Source organism: Miscanthus floridulus, chromosome 2 (genome assembly GCF_019320115.1).
Source record: "Miscanthus floridulus cultivar M001 chromosome 2, ASM1932011v1, whole genome shotgun sequence".
In the NCBI taxonomy this organism is placed as follows: domain Eukaryota; kingdom Viridiplantae; phylum Streptophyta; class Magnoliopsida; order Poales; family Poaceae; genus Miscanthus; species Miscanthus floridulus.
In genome coordinates, this window is record NC_089581.1 from 71,619,746 (window position 1) to 71,625,064 (window position 5,319).

At 44.6% G+C, this 5,319-nt stretch overlaps 1 long non-coding RNA gene across 1 annotated transcript; it reads left to right on the forward strand.

Moving 5' to 3' along the window:
• The first annotated feature begins 636 nt into the window (after window positions 1-636).
• LOC136539104 (uncharacterized) lies at window positions 637-3,012 on the forward strand. Its single transcript, XR_010779538.1, has 3 exons — window positions 637-870; window positions 944-1,282; window positions 1,380-3,012. It is a non-coding gene; the product is annotated as an uncharacterized lncRNA (long non-coding RNA).
• Window positions 3,013-5,319: the final 2,307 nt, after the last annotated feature.

Below are 5,319 nucleotides of genomic sequence, written 5' to 3' on the forward strand. Positions count from 1 at the left end.
TTTTTTGCTATTCTTTGAGCTGGATTCGTGAGCTGCCCCTACAAATCTACGATTTGTAGAGGTGCTTTTGTAGGGAGGCTGGGCAAACCGTCCCTAGAAATGGCCAGGAGCCGCCCCTACAAATGATATTTGTAGTAGTGTTTACTTTCATCTAATTCCTTATTACATGGTAACCGATTCATGGCAACACTTCAAAAGTAGTTTTTCTATCAATGTCACGGTCACACACTCACACCTAATTAGAAGTAAATGCTAAGAACTGTCCTTGATGAAATTATGTTTGGTGAATTAGATCCTAGCTCTACAGAAAAGGACGGTAGTATAATGGTAGCACATTGAGGCCTTGACAATGGCTTACGCCACTAAAAATGATTTTAGGGGACAAGCCTTTTTATTTTTAGAGGCTGGCAAAAATTCCATGTGTTGCCTAAAATAGTTTGGCATTTTTTGAGGCATTTTACTTATTTACAGAGATACGTTTTGTCTCTAAAAATCACCCAACAGGCCCATTTCAAAGCTCAGAGTCCGTTGCAGCATATGCACGTGCTCTCTCTCACACCTATCGACTATAGGATGCTATCTCTAACTTCTCTCTCCCTCTCTCTCTCTCTCACCTGGCCGCCCATGCGTTCTCTCTCCTACTCACCCCATCTCTTCTCTCTCCCACACGCCTGAACACAATCCCTGTGTCGACGCTGACCCCATGCCTACAAGCAGCAGCGCGCAGTGCACGTGAAGACCGGTGGTGCAGAAAGCACTGAAGACTGGTGGCACGCAACACATCGAAGACAGGTGGCCTGCGGCACACCGACGATTGACCAGTGCACAGGAAGACCGGCAGTGCGTAGCGCACGTGAAGGCCGGCGTACGGTGAGCCCCGCGTCTCCTCTCTCCCTCTTAATCTCATCTCTCTCCCTCCCTTTCACAGTGGAGGTGGATGCAGTGGCGACGCCTCTCCGGTTGTAGCGTGGCTCCCGATCGATGGTGGTATGTTGCGCTGCTGCGGCCCAGATCCACGAGGGCGGAACTGGTCAACGCTTCTCCGGAGTGGCCGTGGCAACCCTTATGGAACCGGAAGTGGTGCATGGGCTTCGTCCCCTTCCAGCAGTTATGGTTGCTCCCTTCCCCTTCTGGCGGAGGTGTATGGTGGCAGGGATCCGCAGGTGGCGATAGACGATGGTAGTGGCAAGGAAGGAAGGGCATGGTGGTGAAGGTGGGAGCAGGCTCAACGATGGAGCTCCGAGCAACGGCGATCTCTACAGTGACATCCATAGTGGGCTCGGTAGGCCAGGCTCACCGAGCTGTATTTTTTTTATTTTCTGTTAATTGCATTTACATATTTGGGCATTCGGCCCGCCTGTGTAAATCACGTTTTACAGTGAAAATGCAGGCGGATGGGCTGTCCACGTCTGGAAACACAAAGCATTTCATGTGCGAGTGGTACGTGCTTACTTAATAAATTAATGTTGATCACGTGGCTCTTGTACTTTTATCTACTTTCTTGATCGGCGAAAGGGCCTGTAGTGTGGTGGTTACAAGAGCCTCAGTATCACCTGATGCCCTACGAACCGTTCCATGGTGTAGGAGCTTTTAATTTGAAGTCACTCGTGGAGCTCTATATACATAGTATGGTAACGGATCTTCTTTCAGTTCATATGTATTGCTTTTGTTTCTTAACGTGGCGGTGTGTTTGTGGCCATGGTGTCTTATCATCACTTGACAACCAACTCGTGGCTATCTTGGTAACATGGTTTCTCAACCCTTGAGAGGCCAGGTCGCCCTCATCATGCCAATTAAACCCTAGGACTCCACATGGACAATTTTGTTTGATGGACAATGGCCGGACTCCAAAAGATAGGTGTAGCAGGTGGACAACTGTGTGGGCACAACCGCACAAAGGACTTCACCATGATGTTATAATGTACCGTAGTATATGAGTGAGCAATGTTGTCCCTTTTTGCACATTGTTAGGGTGTGCTGACTGCATTTCGTCTATCTGCAATATATATAATGGGGATTACCATGCTCAATTTTCAAAGTTACTGCATACTGCTCTAGCGTGTCTTGCCTTCTTTGTACAGAAGCTTACCTAGGTGATACTTCCAAGCAAGCGAGCCAGACTTTGTAGTAAAGTTTCCCGTTTTTGGCATCATTGCTCATGAGGTTGCAAAAAGTTAATGTAATCTTTGTGCATAGCATGTATAGAAAGTGTTCTTGAATCATAGGGTTACACGCATGCCATTGAATTATGGATTAGGATCAATAGCAGAGTTGCTTGCTTATCACTACGGGAAACCAAAATATTCCTGTGGGTAAGGAATCGCCCGACAGAAAAATTATATTTGTCCTGTTGGTTTTCATAAAACGCACAAAAAAATAGTAAAACTAACAGAGAAATTACAATTATCCTGTGTGACACCATAGCACCGACAGGAAAATTTGAATTGTTTTGTCGGTCACTATGGTACCGACAGAGAAATACTAATCGTCATGTGCCTAGAGTCTTATCCGGTACCCAACCTAGGCCTGGGCCTTGACGGCCTTTCAACCAGCCCGAAAGAGGGCATGCTTAGCCCGCGTGTGTATATAATTCGGTGTGCCCAAACCCTAGCCGCACACAGCAACCTGTCCTGCCACATCCAGCCGCCGCCGCACACAGTTTCTCGTCCCAGCCACTGCTCCTGCTACTCCTAGCGGTTGGGGCGGCGGATCCGCGACCGTGGCATCCCAATCCAGCGAGCAGAGGCATGGATCTAGGCGGTGGCAGCGGCGGGGGCGCCAGCTGCGAGTAGGACGAGACCACGACAGCGGTCGGCGTCCACTACCGTGCGCTCGGAGTGGTGCAGGATTATGGCGACGACGAAGTGTATCTCGTCTTGGCCAGCACCACACCGTACTGTTGGCACTGCTCTCCTTGGGCCCACTCTCTGAGCACGACTTCCCCGCCGTCTTCACCGCCATCTCCGGCAAGAACCTAGTGCTTTTCCTATTGTGATTTTTTTTATCTTCGTTGTGTTCACTTTGCAATCTGTATTTTGCTTTTGTAAAGGTGCTGATCAATTGTCTACGGTATTACCTCCGAGGGCCTGAGACAAGATGAAGACAATTATTCATAGTTGTGTTGTCGAACCTTCCTAGTACTCTATTAAATTCAGAAACTTCAAACTTGTGATGCATTTGATTCCTATTACAAGGAATGTTGTGTGACTGTAAGTTGGTACAATCCATTTGCATGTAAAACTCAGTCGTGGGCTGTGCTGTTTTCTGTGATGAATGAAATAAATAAAAGAGCATTCCACATCTAGCCATGTGTGCCCTTGTAATGTGATAAATGTATTATGTTGCTATATAAATGTTTGAAATTAAATAAGAGATTTTGTGGATTTAAATTAAATTTTTCGATCAACTAATGTATTGGTTGATGGCAAACTGATTTTTCTGACGGTACCTTCACATTTCCCTGTCGGTGACTCAGGACAGGGATAGAATTCTAGGCCTGGTTTCCTGAGAATTTTCCTGTCGGTGACCAGAAAATTTTCTGTCGACACCAAACCGACAAGAAAACTGGTGAACCGACAAAAAAATTGTTCACCGACAAAAAAAATATTTCTCTGTCTCCTTAGTTCTGTCTGTAAACTGACAGGGAAATTGATTTCCTATTTTTTCGTTGGTATTTTGTATTTTCTTGTCGGTTTTGCACCGACAGGGAAATTTTGGTTTCCAGAAGTATGACTGCATATCTAGATAGCCTCTGGGATCCAATCTTTCTATATGAATTTTTTGTGACATAATCGTCTGTATCATTTTTCTATTAGTACTTGTTGCTTTCCTTGAAATCCATCCACGTGGCCATACACAAAGCTCCATCTAGGTTATTTTCGTTCCTATAATGTTTTTTGTCGAATTGCCTTGCTTGGCAACAATTTGGTGGCTATCTTCGGACTTGGTTTTGTTCCATGCAAAAAAAGGTCATTGTCATGTTCAACGAAACTTGTACTCATGCATGCATGCATGATCTTGACAATTTTGGGTGTATTATTGATATTACATAGTTTTCCATGCATGTAGCGTCTCAGACTTTGGTTACACAATTTTTCTTGCAAAAACCTAACTTTGGCACTGCAAAGTTGCCCTTTTTTCCAGAAAGAAATCAGCAAGAAATGCACGCGGTGGTAACTGCATGAGGTTTAAGTTTGATGGAGCGATTGATTAAGACCATGACAAGATATGTGTGTTTGCACGTTGCGACTGCCTGCTGCAAGTTCCATGTGGCTTTACAAGGTTTGTATACTAGGTTATTACGAGACGATGTAAGTGGCTGTGTCAGTGAATATTATTTTGCATTTCCGGTTTGATTGTATTTTTATGGTTCTCCCCAATTCTAAATTATAAATTGTTTTAGCTTTTCTAGATACATAGAGCATGTATTGGATAGGAAACTGGTGGGAGATTTGCTTGGACCAGGCAGATCACACAGGCGGTTGATTTCCAAACGCCTGAGGCTGAATCTACTTGCCTGAGTGAGCCTCCCTAGGCCAGACCCAAATCAAATAGTCTTAGCTTTTGCTATGTACCTAGATATGCATTATATCTAAATATATATAGAAAATACACTTGTAATTTATTAGATGTGAGAGAGTATATAATATGCATTCACTTGAAACATGTTGCTGCTAGCTCTCTTTGTCTTGCTTATTTTGGAAACCCATTCGTGGACAAGGTTCTTTGTTCAATTGCCTAGCTATAGCTTGGCAGCTAGCGCCGACTCGTGGCTATCTTTGTTCCTCACCAGTTTATTACATGTACACATCATCCACCCAGAAAAAGTCCCGGTCGCGTCGTGTCAAAACCAGTTTTGGATTCCATCCCGGCACATATCTTGTATTTAATTGCTGATGATTCAGCGTCTTTTCAGTAATGGAAATGCTTTCCCCTCAAAAAAAAAAACTAGGACTTATCTTGCTACTGCCGGAAACCAATATTCCTAACTGGTACTATGTAGAGAAAGGAAAAAAGAGAGGCAGATGTCTACTAGAAGAGAGTGATTTAACAGGAATTGCCCATCGTGTACACTGATGAGCGATCGTGCTGCATGTATGTATATATATGTGGTCCTGGCACTCTCTCCTTTGCATTGTTTGTTTCCTTTGGTTGCATCCAGCAGTCACGCAAGGACTTCCCGTCTTTTCGTTTCGTCGTAAACGGTCGTGGATTATTTACTGCTGGCTGGTTTGACTGATTTGATGTGAAAGAAAAATATTGTTCCAGTTTATAATCCACGATCGTATACGATCGTATAAGCCCAGCCGAACATGCTAG